Source organism: Hippocampus comes, unplaced genomic scaffold (genome assembly GCF_001891065.2).
Source record: "Hippocampus comes isolate QL1 unplaced genomic scaffold, H_comes_QL1_v1.1 scaffold40, whole genome shotgun sequence".
NCBI classification, from domain to species: Eukaryota; Metazoa; Chordata; class Actinopteri; order Syngnathiformes; family Syngnathidae; genus Hippocampus; species Hippocampus comes.
Genome location: NW_017842058.1, coordinates 1,680,574 through 1,703,881, shown reverse-complemented (window position 1 = coordinate 1,703,881; position 23,308 = coordinate 1,680,574). Strand labels below are relative to the sequence as shown.

Sequence of the window (23,308 nt, the reverse complement as noted above, 5' to 3'; positions counted from 1 at the left end):
TTTTTTTTTTTTGTGTGTGTGTATGTGTATGGTGCATTTGTGGCCTTCAGAAAAATAAGTGCACAAAAACTTTGAGCAGTGTTTTATAGATGGTTTAGCATGGTGGCTTTGACAAATCAAGTTAAAGGGGATTAGTGAGAAGGAATGAATAATGAGAGCGAGCTTTTTTTGAAAGAGTGAAAATCTCCTCTCCCAAACTAACCCCTGACCTTGCACTCAGGACAAATACTCTTCGTCTCTGTCAGCTGCGCTAATACACACACAGATGCACAAAGCTCCCTCTCAATTCGTTTTTTATGGATTACTCAGAATCCCCTTTTCACCCGAGTTTGATGAAGTTAGTCCCAAGCAGAGCAAAGCTGTCAATAAATCAATTTCTCATTCATTTGGCAGATCTTGTCCATCAAGTTCACGGCTGGTGTGATGCTAGCTGGCGGCAAATGAGATGGGGTGGAGGGCAGGCAATTAGGAGGTAAATAGAGTGAGACCATTAGACCCCAAGTGCTGTTGACTCAAGGTCCACGAGGGACGACAGCCACCTCGACCCACTCTCCATCCACAAAACTCTTTGAGGTCATTTTTCACTCGCAACACACAAAATGGTTTAGAGACTGGAGGAAGGGGTCCAACTGCTGACTTTATGGACTCCCGTTTGTCAAAATAGGCCGTTGAGAGCCTGGGGAAACTGTTGAGTGTAAGCCCTTCTGGCCAGAGCAAGAAGAGTCCCTTAACTGCTGGAGGAGGAGGGGATTTGTATCATAATCATGACATGTCACGTGGAAAAATAACGATACAGTGTGCCAAGATACACAGAAATGCTGATTGCAACTGTGGCTGCCAGTTTAGTGGATGAAAGGAAAGAGTTTTTTGGCACAGAAAGCAGACTTTTAAACCTGTACTGACAGCAGTGATGAGGCATAGTTGTAGTGGTGGAGTGTTCCACACGGTTCTCTTATCAGTCCCCTGCACTTTTGCAAAAGTTGAGGTCTTTCCACGATAGTTTTAGTGTTCCTAACACAACACAGGGTTTTATTTTCATCTTCATGTGTAGGGGGTTCCTGCATAAATTTTAATTACTTAATCGACAGGTAAATTATGTGCGCATATTACAACTTTAGTCTGAACACGATTGGATTCCATACTAATTATTTATCGATCTGTTTTCAAAGTGCTTGCCCTAATTTGGTTTGCGCGTGAGCTGGAGTGTATTGACTGTGGACCAGTCAATGACAGGGCAATTTATATAGACAATATAGCCAATCAACCATTCACACTCATATTCACATCTATGGACGAGTTAAAGCCATTGCCTTTTGTGGAATGTTTGAGGCAGACAGACTAACTGGAGAAAAGCCATGCAAACTCCACACAAGATTTGCGAAGCCAAGATTTGAATCCCAAACCTCATAATTATGAGGCGGACATGCTAACCACTAGTCCATATATTAATTTTCACAATGTCAAAACCTTGAAAAAGAATGTTAATTTGTTGACGCTAGAATATATCTACACAATCAGTAGTTGATTTGATCTGAATTAGTACAGGTTTGCTCATGAAAATAACATCTGTGTTACGAAAAGCAATAATCAATAATCTCTACCATGTGTCATTAGTAACAAATCTGCTTTGTGTCCATCTGTCCCCTAAAATTATAGATATGGTCTTGACGTGGACAGCACATAGCTATCCACGGGTTTTCGGTTTAAGCGGGCGTTGATATATGACGTTTTGAGGTTACAAACTAGAAGGCATGCTCAGTAAGTGCCGTACTATTTTTCATTTGATTGTTACATTTATGGCCAAGAACTGTTTTTCCTACAAATATTGCCTGTAATTCCATTGCAAACCGTGAAACCCTGGTACCAAATGTACCAGGTCATAACATTTCATTTGTTTACTGAACCTTTTTTGGAGGGGTCATGTCCCAAACAGAGATGTTTAATTCCTCCTTTATTTACAAAATATCACGTGAGTTTGTTTCTGTATCGTTTTGCAATGAGTGATGGGGGGGGGGGGGTATCTGAACATCATTCATCTTGTTTCTATCTTGCATCAGATTTGCTTGGAGCATTTCCGCTAGGCTTGCATACCATCATTTAAGAATGTTATGGTAACCCTTTTCACAAAAAAATCCAAATTTACCATCTCTCTTCACTCTACCCTCTCTATGCATGTTTTGATTTATGACCTTGGGCTTCCTCTCCTCTGTGGTTTGCCTCATTTTATCATTTACAGCCATCTACATACCAGCAGGCTGAGATAACGCACCTTTTTCTGTCGGTTCCTTCACGCTTTTCTTTTGCGCCCGGCATGCCACAAGTGGGAGAAGCAGGCGGATGACGTGCAAGCGTGATATACGCAGTGATGATGTATTTAACTCTCTCTGTGACTTCAACCCGTCGTTTTCATTTTGCACCAAGGTGTCGAAAGAGAAATTTATAATGATGATTGCAAGCAAGCGGTTAATTAAAGCATCCAAATGAGTAATTCAAAGTCATTCGTGAAGGTTTACATTTACGCAAATGGACGATTGATTGGGGGGGAAATTTACATCACGGCTCTCACTTGGGAGTGTTTAAAAACAGGAAATGAATGACGACTAACTTGATATTTATGTAGATTATGCGGCTCAAACAAAGTCAGACTTTGATGAGGTTAACAATTTTGGACAAGAGCTTCATTGACACGAACTGACTGATGAGTTACATCTTTGTAATGCGCAATCAGACAAGGCGTGTCAAAAGACACAAAAGTAAATAAAACGTCAAATAAATCAAAAAGTGGTTCAGCAAGACTCATTAGTCCACCCCAATGAATATTAATTCCACATCAAAGCCAAATAAAGGGGAAGAGTTTGGGGAAGTCCCTTTTCTCTTCCAGCATGACAAATCTCGACATACTCGGATGAGTTTGGTTTGGAAGAACTTTCAGAAAACCCCCATCCTCCCTAATGTTCTTCTGGGGCCACATTTCCCTTCCCAAAGTTGTAACGAGCAATACTTTACTCCCTGTGATGTTAACAGAGACGGTTGCGATTCATAAAAATGATTACAAAATACCTGATGCAGATCATTTCCCGTACTAATGATGCATGGTTTCGCTTCTGCTTACTTACGCAGCTATGACGAAGTTCAGTGTTCAATGAATAACTCCTGTGTCCACACACATCCGCCCACAGTGGGGTGCATTGTTAGCTAACCTGAAGACACAACAAAGGAAGGCATGCACAAAAAGTTGCCGAGCTGGATTTCATTTAGCAAGGACATGTGGGGGGAAAAACGTGACTTTTGAATGGCTTTTAAACAAGTAGTCGCATCCCAGGAGGTCCTTCCCACCCATTAAGTGTGAAATTAAACAACCAGTTTTGGGATCTGCCTATTTATGAAAACCTGAGTGAATGATCTTAACTTCAGCCAACTGCGATGCAACAGTGGGGCTAATTTACATAATAATCACCCACGTTTCTTCGCACGTGATATGATCTGCTTGGATGAGTGACGATCCAGAGCCAATTTCAAGTAATTCAATGCCCACATCCCCCATGGCTGCCACACCCCTGCTTTCATGTTAAAGTCAAACGAAAAGCTGAGCTGCATTGAATATTGTCAGATGCACAGATGAGCTCATGGCTAAGTGTCCATGTGCCACAAGCACACAGTGTAATGTATGATGTGCAAGTAGAAATGCTTTTACAGTCTTTCCATCATCTTCTACCATTTATCCGGGGCCGGGTCGCGGGGGCAGCAACTTTAGCAGGGAAGCCCAGACTTCCCTCTCCCTAGCCACTTCTTCCAGCTCTCCCCGGGGGATCCCGAGGCCTTCCTAGGCCAGCTGGGTGACATAGTCTCTCCAGCGTGTCCTGGGTCGTCCCCGGGGTCTCCTCCCGGTGAGACATGCCCGGAACACCTCATCAGGGAGGCGTTCAGGAGGCATCTTAATCAGATGTCCGAGCCACCTCATCTGGCTCCTCTCGATGTGGAGGAGAAGCGGCTCGACTCTGAGCCCCTCCCGGATGACCGAGCTTCTCACCTTATCTCTAAGGGCGAGCCCAGACACCCTGCGGAGAAAACTCATTTCGGCCGCTTGTATCCGGGATCTCGTTCTTTCGGTCACGACCCATAAGCTCGTGACCATAGATGAGGGTTGGAACGTAGATCAACCGGTAAATTGAGAGCTTCGCCCTTTGGCTCAGCTCCTTCTTTACCACAACAGACCGATACAAAGTCCGCATCACAGCATACGCTGCACCGATCCGCCTATTGATCTCTCGTTCCCTGATGGAAATATACAGAAATACTGTATATTTCTTTGGGTATTTTGCAAAAAAAGCATTTTATACGCAACACATCTGTACAGTATTTTAATTGTGAAAAAAAATCGTGATATATCCCCTTCAAATTAAACATTTTACACACTATTTTGGATGAACTTCGTACATAACTTTCCAATCCGGCAGGATCATGTAAAAGTGTTTTGCAAATCTGCCGCTCAGTTTTCAGTAAAAGGGAGTTTGAATGCGGGCTTCCTGTGTGGAATTTGTATGCTCTCGCCGACGCTGAACAGGTTTTACCGTTACTCTCGTTTCCTTGCACTTTCCAAAAAGCCCTTTTACACTGTTATCTCATATTGATTTAATGATGATGCAGCATCAGGAGTAACTGGGGGTTCGGTATCTTGCACAGATACACAGAACACTTTGACATGGCCACCATGGCTGTGAATCAAACCACAAAGCTCTGGGTTGGGAAACGACCACGGTGCCACTGAGCCATGCTACCCCCATCTATGCCCTGCGACTGGCTTTTGACCAGTCCAAGGTGTATTCCACGGCTCTGGCTTGGATAGCCTTCAGCTCACCCGTGACCCGAATGAGGATTTGTGATATAAAAAAATGGATGGATGGATTTTCTCAACCACACACAGGCGGCTGGCTGGTGTATACACTCAATGAATTCCATTGGTAGTTGTTGCTGAATGCAGCGCACAGCTCAACTTGTACCCTTTAATAAACTCCATCCTGGATTGGGTGTCAAACCCAAAGGTCACTTAAAGGTCTTTAATGTGCATATAAACCCAGCCTCAGTCCCAAATGGGCAGCTAATAGAGCACATAGGTCGCCGGCATCTGTGAAGTTGTCCTATGGCAGGCCACTAATGGGCCACTGGCAGAAGACCATCTGCCCCTTCACGGTCAGCATAATACCGCAGGGTCTATCGCTACACACGCCCACTTGACCCCACAGTAGAGAAAAATAAAAGAGGGCCAACCAACTCCCCTCCCCCCAACCGACCAGGTAAACACTCTAATGCCATATGACAACTGCGTGACGCTCAGCAATTAGGCGGCTGGGTTTCAGACATTGCTGTGTGAAGCTCAGCTGGTAGCATCCCGGCGAGAGTCCTGGGGGAGAAGTTGCTCATTTTCTTTTTTTTCTTGCAATTCTGTTCGATTTAATGTGACGTGGACGCTTAGCAACAAAAGACAAAAACAAGAAAACATCCTTTGAGAACCGAAGGGGCGTTGTGAACATTCTCACAGTCAAAAGTGGTGAACAGTGCAGCATCTATCATATCTGGGATAGGCTCCAGCTTACCTGAGACCAGTATGGGAATAAGCGCTATCGAAAACGTATGGATGGATAAATGGACACAAAGGTGAATTAAATTGAGTGCATGTTTTTGAGTGATAGAAATACATAGAAAACAGAATAAAAAAATATTTCTTCCAGTATTTTTTATTTTTTTGTAGGCAATGGTACACTGACATGAGCCAGATTCTGTATTGTCATATTAGAGTGCGAGTATGTTATCACCTCATTGGTTACAGAAGAGGAGAGGGCTGGTCATTCACTGAGTTCTTAAACGTTTACAGACTACTTTTCATTCTCATAAAAATATGGAACAAATTGTATCTATTCTAAATGTGGTGTTCCACATATAGAATAGATCTGTAACACGTCAAGATGCCATCATCGACAGTTGTCAAAACGAGGCCCCTGCAAGAGAATGCGATCAAACATAACAACCCTCTATTCATCCATTCCATTAGCGTCCGACTGGAGATCGGTGAACCCGGAGATCAATGTAGCCCAGGATGGTTCTCCTGAAAACCCGGGCCTTTTTACGGCCTATTATAAGATTTGCAACCACAAGCCGGGATAGAACAAATAAATTAACGAGAAATTTTTGTTCAGCTCAGGACTGTCTGCTCAAACAAAAACACATGGATTTTAAAACCCCCAGGAGCAGCCCAGGAACAATATTATGGTTTCTGTTTAAAGGCTTGGTGAGAGCAAGGCTTTGTGTGTGTGTGTGTGTGTGTGTGTGTGTGTGTGTGTGTGTGTGTGTGTGTCTGTGTGTGTGTGTGTGTTCTGTATCCTGAAATGGACTTGACTCAGACATACACATACCGACAATCAGGCCAAGTGTTAGCATTTTCCCTCCCTTGCAATCAGTCAGCAAAGGCCCGATTGTTGGATATCTCCAAAACATTATCCAGACGATAATCCCATGGTGTGATGTCTCTGAAGACTTACTTTGAGTGATTATCCTGCAGTCTGGTGTGTGTCAAATGTGCTTTTTTTTAACCGTTCGTCATCTGCTCAGAACAGTCGTTGTGTTGAAATGTTGAATCTGATCAAGAATTACTGTCACAAATTTTCAATTTCTCCTCCCTTATGATTAAAAATTAGCAAGAGTCCGATTGTTGGCCTTCTCTAAAATATTACGCTGATTATCCTGTGGTGTGGGTTCTGCAAGGAAAAATGTTGGAACGACTAATTGTGAATATGAAAGCTGTTCAATATTTATGTTGCATGCTCAACACGGAATCGGCGATTGCAATACGTCACGATACCAAACCAGAAAGTGGCCGGAATCTCGTTGGAACGACTAATTGTGAATATGAAAGCTGTTCAATATTTATGTTGCATGCTCAACATGGAATCGGCGATTGCAATATGAAACGTCACAATACCCAACCAGAAAGTGACCTGAATCTCGCGCTGTTGTCACAAATAGAACAGCAGATGGTTGTGTTCCATGTTGGTAGAATTTGTTAAACAAGTCGTACATCGCGATCAAAACAAAATGACCAGATAAGCTGTGAGTTATCCGTGCTTTTTCTATGACTGCTTCATTTTTGTTCTTTTAAGATGCCCGGTTGCACAATGTTGCCTCTCACAGGTCACTTTTGATGCTATGACAGATGTCACTATGTGGATTAGGTCATGTTAGTCATTTTGAGTACAGCACACACTATAATAAGGTCAACAAGCACACATTTCCTCACTTGGGGTGCCTCACATTGAAAAAAGGTTAAAATGTTTAAAATGAGTAAGTGTGTAGCCCGTTTTACACTCAGTTCTTCAGACAATCCTGCTGCCATCCTGCAATTGTGCTCAAAACATTTCATACTGATAATTTCACCAAAACAGAAGACAAAGGGCATTACCAACAACAGTCCCTTTTTGGACTTTGACTGTTTTTAATCTCATGTATTCAATGTGCATGACTGAAGCTCTTAAAACAGCCTCAAAGTAGTACAAAGCACAGAAAAAAAAAACATGCATGCCCAAAGAGATTTTAACTATTCCAGTTGACCATAATCTGAACATTCAACAACAGCCTCAAAGTAGTACAAAGCACAGAAAAAAAAACACGCATGCCCAAAGAGATTTTAACGATTCCAGTTGACCATAATCTGAACATTCAACGTCGGATGGGAGAAACAGAGTATCGTGCTATGGCACATTTAATACATCTGTCAAAGTGGGGGGGGGGGGGGGGTGACGGCAATGGAATGCCATTATCCATTTGTTGGGAGGTAGTATTGGATGTGCCACAATTACCGGTAGGTAGGAAAGCGCTAAGTAAGGCCATGATCGTAGATTTTTGATTCATGGCATCTTGAAACAATTGGAGCAAAAAAAAAAAAAAAAAAAAAAAAAAAATGGAAGGCACTTGACGACAACTAGCAGAGCCACTGATTGCAGTCGAAAAGAAGGACGCAAAATATGACATGTTTAAAGAAATGTTTAAAAAAAAAAAAAAAAAAAAAAAAAAGCAACGCTCGGTTCGCAAGCTAGGACAGTTCATCAAATAACATCACTGCTCCATCATGTATCGACTGTACTGTGATCGAGCATCAATTTTGCAAACATGTTGCGCTAAAGAGGCATCAGTTTGGATAACACAATTGTCAGTGCAGTGGTCCATTGGAGCGATGCATTCGTGGTGATCTGGTTCACCCAATAGTCAAGAGGTTCTTGGTTTGAGTCTTGGTTTAGGTTCTCCTGCGTACAGTTTACAGTTGCTTCGTCCCACATTCTCAAGGCAACTGGACTACTCTGCTTAACTTAGAAGATGTTTCACCTCTCATCCGAGTGGGCTTCATCAGTTTTTGCAACAATGCTTAGTTAGAACTGTACCAGCCTAATGTGGTGTGGAAAACCCAACCATGAATGGTATCATTTGTTTGTAATGCAAAAACAACCGGCGTTAAGATGACGTGCATAAAAAAAGTTTTCCACACCAACTGAGGCTGTCTGCGATTGGCTGGCAACCAGTTCAGGGTGTCCCCCGCCTACTGCCCGAAAACAGCTGGGATAGGCTCCTGCACGCCCCGTGCCGTGACCCTTATGGGGAAAACCGGATCAGAAAATGGATAGATGGTGCAACTGATGGAGCCTACTCGGCTGAGAGGCAAAACGTCTTTTAAAAGAAACAAAGCAGTCCATGTGTGATCACTTCAATGCCCTGAGAATGATCATTCCCATCATCCAAGTAATAATGGGAATGATTGGCGATCAGTCCGAGGCGAGCACTGCTTCTTTAACCACAAGTCGGCTGGGATAGGATCGAGCTCACCTGCAACGGCAATGTGGATGAGCAGTATGGAAAATGGATGGAATGGTTAATCATTTTTCATACGTATTATTAGTTGTTTTTTTTTAAGTCAGTTTTGTACACATTAGAAAATCCCCACAAATGACTTAATGTGATCTGCAGTGATTAACAGAAATAAAAGTGAAATGACATCACACACACAAGGTTATTGTGAAAGCAGTATTGGGCTAGCAGGTTTTTACACAACGTATAATGTTGGACTCGATGAACTAGCAGGACCAAGTTACCTTGAAAACGAAGAGAAAATAATCAGCGGCTAAACGACATCTCTATTTCAAAACACTCTCTTTGAATGCGAGAAAGAAAGTGTCACTCAAGATGAAGTGTACTGGCAGCCATTCCATCTTTAATGTAGAATGCGAATTGTCTGCTCATCGAAGGGCCTGGTGCTCTCCTCCTGGCCGGCGATTAAAGCAAAGCCAGTTTCAAGGTCAGCCTGACTGACAGACCTTTAGATTACTGTCTGTCTGTGTAATCCGCGGTTCTTTTTTTCACTCCCCATTGCTGACTGACATTCTCACCCCTCCCATTCCCCAAACCCCATCGCCTGTTGATTTGTTGGCTTTCACGTTTGACGGACAGATGGGACATCCTACTCGGAGACCCTGTGGCCTTTGTCTCACCCGTGACCACAAGGGTCAGTCTGTTTCAGGCCGCTTGGGGGCTTGCAAAAAGGCCCTCGTTGGAGGAAAATCCAAATTAATAAGGGGGGGCATGGCTGCGGAATGACAATAAAGGGCTTTTCTGTCACATTCAGACAATCCAAAACGGAATGTCAGTGTCGAAGGAACCACGTCTAAACATGTGGTTCACATGACCCTCCTAATTGATTTTGACAACAAAGCAATCCCATGGGGGTTCTCCGTTTACAATGGTCCCAACTTCCAAAATTTCAAGGTTACGAACTTTTATGTTTACGCGGAACGGCCTAAGAATACAAAGTTGCAAAGCACACTAAGGCACACTCGGTTACCATTGTACTTACAATTTTTGGTTTGAATGTTTTAGATATATGGCTTCAAAGTGTTTATCCATACAGATATTGACTGTAATTATGACCTTACGACTCCGTAAGACTATGACGAGCTCCAAATTCAGGTTACGTTCGTATGAGAACGGAACCGAATTTAGTTAATCAAATTTTGATTACGTGTTGAAGAAGTATCCTTTAAGGGCAAAAGTGCGTTGTAATGGAAAAATATTGGCCATCTATTTGAATCATGATTCATATGTTTGATCTTGTCGGATCATTTCGAGGAAACATCGCCCAGAGGAAAAACCAACGCATTTAACATTTTGCATTGGACATGTGGAAGGGATAGAATATGTCGCCACGCTCATTCTTAATGTTCTCCCACTTGATTGTCGTGATCGAAAAGTGGAGGACCTCAGGTTGTGCGCATTGGGCATGCGATGGACAAACTCAACCAACCACTTTTCAGTTTTCGACCCGATTGAAGCCATGCATGAAGTGCAACCGAAAGCAGATGAGCAAGGATGATACACTCCAATCTTGAGCAATCCACTTTTAGTTATGCAAGATTTTCTTGCCGTCAGCTGTGGAAATGCTCACTTAGGTATGACAAAACAAAGTAGAAGTTGGAAGTAGCTACTTCTCATTGAAGAATGAGAGCAAGATAAAGAGCGAGGGGGAGGAAGGAAAGAGTCTTATCGCTGGTGAGAAAGGCAACATCCGAGACTGATCTCGGTCACAGTTCCTTCCATCCACACGCTAAGACGCACGTCAAGGAGGAGGACCAATGATTGCACAGACGCGCGGAGGCTAAACCCTTCTTATCTTACGCCGTCAAACCTTTTCATAAGTCTGCGCTTAGCCATACACTCTGCACCGATAAGACAAGCAGAATGATCCACGCTGGCCTTGCAGAAGTCTCCTCCGTGGTACTCCCCGTTATGATCCAATTTCTTTTTTTGTTTTTCAGTTTGTTTGTGCACGTGTGTTTGTGTGCGTTTCTGACTAATCAGACGTGAAAAGCAATGATGTCTTTCCTCACTTGTGGCCGGCTTGTTTGCAGTCTGTCATTTTCTGTCAGGCAACGTTCCCGCCGGTCAGGTTACCATCATGTGGGGCGCCCCGATGATTCATTCGCATCATTAGCACAAAAATAGACAAGGGAGACGCTGCACTGTATCTATGTTTCGACAAAATGTGATCAGAGCTCCACAATAAAGAGTGAGTGAACAAAGTTATGAAATAGAATAAACGCAGTCGTGCTCTGTCATCTTTACATGTGTGACGCAACAACAAACAGACAAAGAAGACGCAAACCCAGAAAGAAAAATATCTGTGGTCTACTTGAGAGGAGCGACACACTACACCAAAGACGTCATGATATCTCCACGGACAATCTGCGAGTCTCCTCATTTACAATAGGCGGTCGTAAATATTCCACAGGTTTAACCTTGACGATCGTTGGCGCCGACTGTTTTCTGAGCAGATGGCGGAGGAAAAACATCACGCACGATACTACTCAAATTTTGTGGGATCTTGCGCGCATGTAAAGTTATTTTGGTTGTTATTTCTGAAACTAATGTTGTACTTTTTGCGTGTTGGCATTTCTTTAAGCAATAGCCAGATATTACTGACAATTTTTGACACGCTAATCATTAGAATAATCAAGTGGAAGTTTCATACTGTTTCATCCATTCAAATAATGAGTACTCAGGATTTGCCTTTCGTCAAAATGCGAGACAGTAAACTTGATGATCGGCTACCCTCCCACTTAAATTGCAATTTCAGTAAACTGGGCAAATACTGAGCAATCAAAGAAGCGATGATCAGCCCAAATCCTTCTGCACAACAATCCTTTTTTCTTACTTAATCCTGGATTGAGTGACTTCATCGTTGGCTTGCGCTGAACTTTCTAGACTTAAATAATGGCAATACATTGAAAAGGAACTGAAAGAATTCAGCGCACTGACATGCCCAAAAGTTGCTCTCGGGTTCACAGTCTAATTGCCCAGAACGCATTTCAAAGCTTTGTGACTAATTAATCATGCACAGATGCTTTAATAGGACAGTGTAATCCAGATACGCTGGTGAAAAGCCACATTTCATGCTCTGCACCAATCCTGTATGTGACTGATGCTGGCACAATCAAAAGCCCAAAGAATGAATGAATTCCCAGCGTGTAGCACTCGCCAAATGGGATTACACGTCAACAAAAGGACCATTGTCACTTCATGTCTGAGGCATTTATCTTTCTTTACGGCATTTCTCAGCAGAATCGACAACATTAAAACCAGATATGTCAAACATTTGTTTTTCGCCAAGTAGTCCCATCGGTTCTAGGGGCCGGTCGTCCATCACGGTACTGAGGGGACCGACGTCATCCGCATGTTCATTGATGACGTTTGAAGTTTTCTGGGGAGGATGTGATAAATGAGAGCCAGAGAACAATTACAGAGGATGGACTGAATCAGGGCAGAGAGCCAAAATGGGTCCATGGGGCATTTGGTACTGGGTCGCAAAGAGAGACTTTTTACATGTGATTGATTTTTAAATATCTCTTTTAAATATCAGGCGCATCCGTTTCTGCGTCGATATTCAAGACAAACTGCTTGTCTCTGTCACACGATATCAAAGGGTGATCCAAGCTGGCAAAAATAAGTAAAACAGAAATGTTTTTGGAGAGCATCTTTGGAAAGGGCAAAAGGCCAAATGATGAGACAGAAGAAGAGCCTCAACTTCCAAGAAAAAGAAACAATATATAATCTTCTCCCATTAGCCCAGAGTGACACCAGCTCCTTAAGGAGAAAAAAAAAAGAGCTAACCACTAATTACAGGTACATGCGGCGTAATGGTGAGTTGGATTTTCATAAATCATTTGTTTTTGTTTCTATACTGGTACATCAAAGTATTGTTTTACGTGAAACTGATCCATGGTGCAAATATGGTCGGGGACCGCTATTTAGTGTCGTAATAGATGACTGTGTACACTGAGAAAAACGGTGTGTTGAATTTCCTCAATTTTGTTTCATCAAGTGATTGCACAAAACAAGATCTTCTGGATTCAGATCCTTTTTTTAAGTCGACTACAGATCAACTTAAATTTTTTTTTTATCTCAATCCAGATCATTCTGTTGTGTGCAGGCTCAAAACAAAATAAAATTGAGTAAATTCAACACACCATTTTCTGTGTAGTGCTAAAATTGAGATGTGGGGGCAGCATTGTGCCACAGGACATCACGACTGCTGGAAAATAGGAAAAGAGAAAGAAATACTAGTTACAACTACAGGGCAATTGCATAGTCTCCTTGTTAAATTTGTCCGATAAGCGGGCCTTTGCTGACTTTGATGGTAAGGGAGGGGAAATACTGAAATTGGGCTCGATTGTTGGTATGTGTGTGCGTGTATGCCGCTTTAGATTCCGCGATCGCCAATGCCAAAGTTGTAGGCCACTCCTCCTCCGCTTCCCAGGCGGCATGAATGAAGTAAATTAATGATGGTCTCAGCCGACACAAACGCCCTTCGTCTATTGAGACCATGCGGTCCATTCATGGGGATGAGTGAGGCGTTGACACAAACAACAACAATTGACAACGGCAACAGAGGAGGCCCTCCTTCCTCCCACTTTTCATTCATCCATATGCATGTGCTCGCAGGCATACGGCACAGACGCCATGGACCTGTGTTGCCAACATGCCATCAGGGACACCTAGAGAGGGTTCCTGAGAACAGGACGAGCGAACAAAGCTCGGAGGCAGAAGGGGCGTGAAGAGGGCAGGCATGGAGGAAATCTTGGCATCAAGTCTATGCGAGTGGCCACAATGACCAGGCATGGGAGGCCATCTCCTCCTCTCCACAGTCAGAACATTATCAGGGCACCCAACAGTGCATGGAGCCAGAAAACAAGGCCCGGAAAGCTCACGTTCCGTCGGATTCTGCCCTTCCTGCCGAGAAGGGTTCAGGGGGTTCTTGCCCCTGAGGCCTGACCTTCAAACATGGTCACTGTTTGTCGGAAACCACAGCCGCGAACGCAAAACCATGTTACTGAAACAAGGGCAAGGCTTTGCTGTTTTACCCTACATATATACCTCAATACTTGAAGGTGCTATTGACGTTAGCGTCTGACTGAGACTCAGTTTTCACCAATTAAAGCGTCCTGTGTGTATTGAAGTGGGGGTGAGTGCGATAGCCTATACAATGAAATACAGCTCTGACAGCAGCAGGAATTTTCCAGCGCTTCTTTTTTTGATCCAACAGCGGAGACATCACTTTTGCAACCTCCCCAAGGATCATGGTCAGGCCTCATTTCTCCCGCAGTCACAAAGACAGCATCCTGGTCTTGAGCCAGGGCTTTGTACACGCTGGACATCTCTCACCTGAGACACATTAAGACAGCGTTTGAGGTTAGCCAGCCCTTGCCAAAACATTAAAGGCAACTGACATCTCATTTAGGAAGGAGATGTTTCCCATAAAAGTACCGGAGACTGAGTTTTTTTTTTTTTGTTGTTGTTTTCAAACTGACTGTACCATTACCGATTATGTTCAGCTTTTTAAAACCCAGTGCTGAAAAATGTATTTCAGCAAATCCTGACATCAGGCTTTCACTTTGGGGGCCCAAAGTGAAGGGGTGTGTCAGGGGACTTTTTTCAAAAATACTCTTCAGAACACATCACGTCCCATAAACACATCAGAAGAATCCCAAGGGGCGTCAGCTACTTCAAAATCAATATTTATAGCAGCTTTTATTCTGTAGTGTGGCTTCACTTCTTCAGCCAAATTGCTTACAACACTTTCGACGATGAAAAGTTTCAATGGCTCAGCGAGACTATTGAACGGGGGTACTGAGTAGCCATGGCAAGAATCCAAGCCGTCAAATGTTGAGGTAAACCATCTCGACCAAAACTCATCCACAGCTAATAGGAAACAGACCCATAATCTGTCCTCAGTATTCCGACGTACGCCCACACTCTTTCTCAAATCCCTCCATCTATCCACTCTCATCGGCTCATAACAAAAGTGACACAGGTGCCCCAGAGTCCATTAGCGATTACGGAGCCCCCGGCAGCTCCCCTTTTGCATTTTCCTCCTCATCCTCCTCTTCCTCTGACCGCCTTCACCTCTCCTCTTCCACTCCTTAGTTATTTACGATGTCCTCCTGTGCCTGTGGAAGTCTTTGTCCATACGGCGATGACAGAAATGAAGCATCGGAACTTCAACACTTTGGTCACGATTCTTTAGCTTGAACTGAATTTGTTCAGAAAGGTAGTGGGAGTTGAGAAACTGATTAAAATGAAGCGTTTTGCAAACAGCGGACCCTCGGATCTCGATCCACATTCCAAATGAATTCATCACTGAAAGAATTGTCGACACACTAAAGATGTTTTAAGTAACATTTTAGCACAGCTATTGTCTCTTGTAAGGTCAAAAGGAAGCTCTATCAGAAAAAGTAATTAGATAATACTTTCGATAAAGTTTAGCAAAGCCTGCATTTGAGGTCCAATTCTAGTTCCATATCATAAGTGGTATGTGTCCAGACGAACACGCTCCTTTGTTTCCGACAGACGATTTCATTCCTGTAATGTCGACTTAGCTCAAATCTGTACCTAAAGTGGATCACTACCCCACAATAATGCAGTATCCAAGTTTTAATTACAGTACATATTTGTACCAAAGCACTTGTTGGCCTTGAATCCAAAATAATCAAATGTCCTGCACCCACAAAATAGTCACAAAAAACAAAACAGAGACCGGGGTGTCTCATCCTGTCTTCTGATTCAGATTTCTGATTCAATCCAGAACAGAATTTTTATTGATTTACAAAGTTGCTGGACTGCCGAACAACTTCAAGTTCTGGGGTTCGTATATTCACAAGTCAAACCCGGGTGCAGTAAATGTCCTTTGGCAAATGCCAACAATAGCTACGCACTAAACGCTCATTGGACTCTGAGGCAACATGGTTTTCATTCTTCGCACACACCTGTTGTCACAAGATGACCGAAATTGTTCCCCTCTGAGGAGCTTCCGACAGCAAGCCATTACAGAACACGGTCATCACATTTGAATTTTTCTCCAAATACAGCACTTGGCTGACTTCACACAACACCTAAGCTGACCTGAAGGTGAGTCAGAGAAGAAGCACGTTTATTTTATTGGCTAAAGGCCTTTAGGATTGCTCTGCCATGATATCAAGCCGGTGTTTTCACTGCAAGACGGCAGCAGAAGCTAAATGTGACATAACTTCGCCGAAGGCTCGCCAAAGAAGGCTGTCCAAATCACAGTGTGTCCTTAACACTTAATCGCTGGTCAGAACTTCCAAATCAAGCATCCCAAACTTTTCTCTTTTCTTATTTCATCCACTGTTAAAAAAAAAAAGTTCCACAAGCTGATGATAATCTTTTCAAACTGCTTTTATTACCTTTCCGACTGTCCAGAAAACCATAACTTATTTGAGTCATACTGACATAAAATCCGTTTGATTCATTGACCAGATGTTTTGCTTGACTCGGGAAAATGGGGGAATCCTCGTGCTTCAACTGGAGTTTGAACTGAAATGCTTCGCTATTCCAAAAGAGTTAACTCATACATATTTTGCATTTATTTTTACCATTTAGAACAATTCCAAAATATTCAAAGGATCAAGAATTGCAGCACCGTTTTTACCATCACCTATATTCCTCTTTATTTTAATAGTTACAAAATGGATTCAATTCATATTTTTATTCTCAATTCATACACAGTACCGAAAAGCATGAAAAAAACATATTTTTGAGAGCCATCACATAAAAACAAATGGCATAATACATACAGTGTGGCTCGGTACTGCTGCATCTCTCGAGGTTTGGCCCAAGTGTTAAAGCGACACCGGTTGCAAACATACTTATAACCAATGCAGGCTTCCTTCCCCAGTGTTCGAAAAGGTCATTGGCACCGCAGAAACAAGATCCCGACACTGACAGACAAATGATAATGAATGATCGCTGTCTGAGTAAACAAGTAGAGAGTTGCCCTTGACCTGCCGTCCACTTAATTTCAGCCCAAGCTGCGACTCCCGCTGGGAACCCCACCAACAAAAACATCTGGCCAACACATCCTCTTGGGCAAAATAAAGGGGCTAATGTCACACTATTCTCGCACAAAAACTTTTCACAAATCACTCCTGTCTAATAAACACGATTGCTGGTGTAGTTCCTCGGATTGTCACCCGGGGACTTTCTGTGCGAAGAGAAAGACGCGAGGGAAATAAGCGCAGTGTGATTACAACCCACATCTCCTGATTCGAACGCTGAGGAGTGACAGCTCACGAGTTCGATAATTCGCGTGTGACTAGACGAGACTAGCGCACTGTGTCTTACATGTGATTTTTTTCCTGCTACTAGTAGCGGTTTTTGTCTTCAAGTACGAGTTTTAGACAGATCTGGTACCGACCTTAAGACGGATTTTTTTTCCAGGTTCATACGGTGACCCACCCACCCCCATTAAAGGAGTAAAGCTCAAACCTTTCTTCCCCCTCTTCCTTCCTCCTGTTTTCTATTTCATCTAAGAAGCTCGGGGCGCTAACTCTAGCGACTCACCAGGCCACCCCTTCTGTTTCCCTCTGTTGGCCATCGTTTTTCATGCTTTTTGGATGGGTTGTGACTGTTTAAGGGAATTTCATTGCTCTGCTGGCAACTGTAACCCGCCTAATACCCGAAGACAGCCGGGATAGGCTCCAACACACCTGTGACCATCGTGAAGATAAGCATGGAGGATTTATTGATCTGTACTCTTCTGCATGTGAGATGACAATAAATTTTTAAACAATCAATCATTACCAAATGAATGCTCAAGACATTTTCCACAATGCATTTATTCGGCATCTTTGACATGCAGCTTCAATATACTAGCACCTTTTTGACCACAGTAGGAGAACAACTTGGTAATAGCAAGGCAAAACGACGAGAGGGCATTTTGGTGCTACTAATAAGGTTGGGTAGGAAACCAGTCAGGCCCAGTAGTGATACTCGCGCAGCACAGTCGTTTATGATTAAGGTTTACTTGCTTACTGGAAAGCCCAACATGGCACCAGTAGTGGAAAAAGTGTAAGACACAGTTGTTCTAGTATTGCATTCAATTGTCTTTCTAGTGAGGAGAAAAAAACTTGCTTGTACATGAACTTTAATCTAATCAATCAATCAAGGAAACCGAATAAATATTTGATGGAATGCTGCTCGAGCATTTTTTCGATAGAGTTAACATCCATATGCGAGGACCTCTTTGGCCTGACGAGTAGGACAACTTTGGTATACTAGTCAGGCGAGTTACAGGTTACTAGTGAGACAAAAATAATTACTGGACACTTATTTTTCAAGTGCACCTAAATCGTCTTCTTCTGCTGTTTGAGTATTGATTTAATTTGAAAATCTAATCTAAATCTAAATCTAATGTTTTCACTAGAAAATCAATTCAATGCACTAGTAGAATGACTTATGACTTATTTATTCCACTACTAGTGCTACTTTTGACTTTCAAGCATGCATTTCAACCTTACTAGTAAACTACTGTGCTACACTAGTGGCACCACTAAGCCCAATTAGCATGCGCACGTCATGCACTAGCAGCGTTACGAGTGGCACCGAATTGCCCATTCATCATGTTGCTTGACTTCTTTGCTGTAGTTGTCCGACAAGTAGGCCACAGTTGTCTTCCGAGTGAGGACAAGGAGGTACTAGTGCATGACTCTTCAAATGGACATCGAGGACATCACATAAATGCTCAAACAGCTTTATTCAATATCGTTAATATTCAAGTTAAGGTCCATGGATTAGCATGCTCTTTGTCCTCACTAGCAGGACAACGTTGGCACAATGCTAAGGCATACTTTGTCATACCAGTAAGACAAAACTATGCACAGGTAGATGCTGTCATGGCAACCGAGGCACAGCTGCGTCACATTCAGTATATATAGAAAGCGCTTTATACAAGGCTCTGCAAACACACAGACATAACCGCAAGTACTAGACATGAATATTAAAAAGACTCCCGTTATGCTTGTCTGTCACTTTGAATTGCAAGACAACCACTTCTTGTAAAAGCCATTACCATCTCGCCCCTCACACTCACTGCCGGAACCACGGTCCTCCTCTTCTCTCGGCCTGTAGGCGCTTGATGTTAATCACAGACTACATAACAATCTGCATCAAGTAACAGGGGGTTTGGAAAAACAATCATGCTTTTTTGGGGCTTTGGGAGTCGCTGCAATTAGGTTTGAGGCAACACGGTGGAGCCGCAGGCTATTTTTCATGTCTGCCCAGGGGGTTTGGAAAAACAATCATGCTTACTTTGGGCTTTGGGAGTCGCTGCAATTAGGTTTGAGGCAACACGGTGGAGCCGCAGGCTATTTTTATCATGTCTGCCACATATTGAGCGGTTAAAAGGACCGTCGTGAGCAGACACACAGCTGCCAATCAGATGCCTGCATGCCACAAAGCATCTTCCCTTTACACAACAGAGAAATGTTCAGGTAATTCATGCCAAAGCAAAACAAATCAAACACAAGCTCCCAAAAAAAAACAATTAAAGACTAATTAGACAAAGTTGGCCCCAATCATGAAGTTGATATAAAATGTCTACACACCCCAGTTCAAACGCCTCTTTTGTAAATGTGTAAATCATTTCAAATGTTTGTGGCGTGCAGATTATTCCTTGTGACATTATTAATGCGTAGTGCACGGGGAATTGAAGAAATGACTGAAAAGAGACCTTTATCTTCAGCTTCTTTGTTTTTCATTAGACCACAACAAAAGGGTAACTGTGATGAGCAACAGTGACCATCCGAGCGAAATGTAATGGCAGCAAGAAGATGAAAGTGTCTGTCTGTCTCCTGGCTGCTCCCCAAAACAACCCCCCCCCCACCCACACATGGCCTATGGGGAAAAAAATACACACAAAATGAAGCTTGTCTATCGCTCCATCAAAAGTTTCACTGTACAGGCATTCCCAACAAAATGCACCTGTTTATGTGCCATTGTTGCACTCAGTTAACCGTTTCCATCAAGCTCTTGGGGACTTTTAGAGACTGTCCTCTTGTCCTTGTCCTCAGCTTGGCAGAAAAGCGCACCCGTGTCGCGGGTAGGACTTGCCAGCGAGCGACAGGCGTGGGTGCATGCTGCTGCCGAGGCAGTGAAAAAAAAAAAAAAAACAATTCCAGAAAGAAGCAGACAGAAAAGGAACACTATATTTAGCACTGTCGCCTCCTTTTTCTGTCTTGTGAATAATCATAGTTTGACAGCATGCATCCAGCAGAGCAGAGGTTGTTGGGGATGCGATGCTGCCCTCCACTTCCTCCTCCTCCTCCTCTTTTTTCCTCTGGCGGGATCTCCAGAGAGAAAGTAGCAAAGTCTTGTAATAACTGCTGCAGGCTTGCGTGCCACAGCCGCACCGTGTTGTTGTGTGGAAGCATGTTTTAGGGCTCTGGCAGTCACTAATGGGGATTGAAAATGGAAGGGAAAGCGGGGGCCGGTTTGGACCACGGTATTGATGCCGACAGGTGCAACGCCGGCAGGGGAAAACAGCAAGGGAAACATTGTGTACCAAAAAAAAAAAACCAAACAAAACATGACGAATAATTTGCTGAAAGCCTTTTTATGGTTACCCAGAATGTGAATGCATTTCGGACAAGGGATGGTGAAAGGGTGGCTGGCATTTGCGTTGTGCTCTCAAATCCAATTGGGGAGGCGGGAGAAAAATGTAAGCTGGCACGTAGAAGGCCACAGTGGAGGTAAACTAGAAAATGCAGAGAATGAGTCATGAGGTGTGACAAATAGGATTTTTTTTTTTTTTTTTTTGTACGATTGCTGGTGTAGTTCCTCGGATTGTCACCCGGGGACTTTCTGTGCGAAGAGAAAGACGCGAGGGAAATAAGCGCAGTGTGATTACAACCCACATCTCCTGATTCGAACGCTGAGGAGTGACAGCTCACGAGTTCGATAATTCGCGTGTGACTAGACGAGACTAGCGCACTGTGTCTTACATGTGATTTTTTTCCTGCTACTAGTAGCGGTTTTTGTCTTCAAGTACGAGTTTTAGACAGATCTGGTACCGACCTTAAGACGGATTTTTTTTCCAGGTTCATACGGTGACCCACCCACCCCCATTAAAGGAGTAAAGCTCAAACCTTTCTTCCCCCTCTTCCTTCCTCCTGTTTTCTATTTCATCTAAGAAGCTCGGGGCGCTAACTCTAGCGACTCACCAGGCCACCCCTTCTGTTTCCCTCTGTTGGCCATCGTTTTTCATGCTTTTTGGATGGGTTGTGACTGTTTAAGGGAATTTCATTGCTCTGCTGGCAACTGTAACCCGCCTAATACCCGAAGACAGCCGGGATAGGCTCCAACACACCTGTGACCATCGTGAAGATAAGCATGGAGGATTTATTGATCTGTACTCTTCTGCATGTGAGATGACAATAAATTTTTAAACAATCAATCATTACCAAATGAATGCTCAAGACATTTTCCACAATGCATTTATTCGGCATCTTTGACATGCAGCTTCAATATACTAGCACCTTTTTGACCACAGTAGGAGAACAACTTGGTAATAGCAAGGCAAAACGACGAGAGGGCATTTTGGTGCTACTAATAAGGTTGGGTAGGAAACCAGTCAGGCCCAGTAGTGATACTCGCGCAGCACAGTCGTTTATGATTAAGGTTTACTTGCTTACTGGAAAGCCCAACATGGCACCAGTAGTGGAAAAAGTGTAAGACACAGTTGTTCTAGTATTGCATTCAATTGTCTTTCTAGTGAGGAGAAAAAAACTTGCTTGTACATGAACTTTAATCTAATCAATCAATCAAGGAAACCGAATAAATATTTGATGGAATGCTGCTCGAGCATTTTTTCGATAGAGTTAACATCCATATGCGAGGACCTCTTTGGCCTGACGAGTAGGACAACTTTGGTATACTAGTCAGGCGAGTTACAGGTTACTAGTGAGACAAAAATAATTACTGGACACTTATTTTTCAAGTGCACCTAAATCGTCTTCTTCTGCTGTTTGAGTATTGATTTAATTTGAAAATCTAATCTAAATCTAAATCTAATGTTTTCACTAGAAAATCAATTCAATGCACTAGTAGAATGACTTATGACTTATTTATTCCACTACTAGTGCTACTTTTGACTTTCAAGCATGCATTTCAACCTTACTAGTAAACTACTGTGCTACACTAGTGGCACCACTAAGCCCAATTAGCATGCGCACGTCATGCACTAGCAGCGTTACGAGTGGCACCGAATTGCCCATTCATCATGTTGCTTGACTTCTTTGCTGTAGTTGTCCGACAAGTAGGCCACAGTTGTCTTCCGAGTGAGGACAAGGAGGTACTAGTGCATGACTCTTCAAATGGACATCGAGGACATCACATAAATGCTCAAACAGCTTTATTCAATATCGTTAATATTCAAGTTAAGGTCCATGGATTAGCATGCTCTTTGTCCTCACTAGCAGGACAACGTTGGCACAATGCTAAGGCATACTTTGTCATACCAGTAAGACAAAACTATGCACAGGTAGATGCTGTCATGGCAACCGAGGCACAGCTGCGTCACATTCAGTATATATAGAAAGCGCTTTATACAAGGCTCTGCAAACACACAGACATAACCGCAAGTACTAGACATGAATATTAAAAAGACTCCCGTTATGCTTGTCTGTCACTTTGAATTGCAAGACAACCACTTCTTGTAAAAGCCATTACCATCTCGCCCCTCACACTCACTGCCGGAACCACGGTCCTCCTCTTCTCTCGGCCTGTAGGCGCTTGATGTTAATCACAGACTACATAACAATCTGCATCAAGTAACAGGGGGTTTGGAAAAACAATCATGCTTACTTTGGGCTTTGGGAGTCGCTGCAATTAGGTTTGAGGCAACACGGTGGAGCCGCAGGCTATTTTTATCATGTCTGCCACATATTGAGCGGTTAAAAGGACCGTCGTGAGCAGACACACAGCTGCCAATCAGATGCCTGCATGCCACAAAGCATCTTCCCTTTACACAACAGAGAAATGTTCAGGTAATTCATGCCAAAGCAAAACAAATCAAACACAAGCTCCCAAAAAAAAACAATTAAAGACTAATTAGACAAAGTTGGCCCCAATCATGAAGTTGATATAAAATGTCTACACACCCCAGTTCAAACGCCTCTTTTGTAAATGTGTAAATCATTTCAAATGTTTGTGGCGTGCAGATTATTCCTTGTGACATTATTAATGCGTAGTGCACGGGGAATTGAAGAAATGACTGAAAAGAGACCTTTATCTTCAGCTTCTTTGTTTTTCATTAGACCACAACAAAAGGGTAACTGTGATGAGCAACAGTGACCATCCGAGCGAAATGTAATGGCAGCAAGAAGATGAAAGTGTCTGTCTGTCTCCTGGCTGCTCACCAAAACAA

The 23,308-nt window shown here is 43.1% G+C and overlaps 1 protein-coding gene across 2 annotated transcripts in view; it reads right to left on the bottom strand.

The window, feature by feature from the left end:
- Positions 1–23,308, bottom strand: part of sema3fa (sema domain, immunoglobulin domain (Ig), short basic domain, secreted, (semaphorin) 3Fa) — a 74,005-nt gene that overhangs the window by 39,466 nt on the left and 11,231 nt on the right. The window contains exon 1 of one of the 2 annotated variants that reach the window (XM_019861142.1): positions 3,061–3,131. The exons of the other annotated variant lie outside the window; for it this stretch is intronic. The gene's annotated coding sequence lies outside the window, so the exon portion shown is untranslated. Of the gene's footprint in view, positions 1–3,060; positions 3,132–23,308 lie in introns of those variants that run through there. 2 annotated transcript variants of the gene reach the window in all.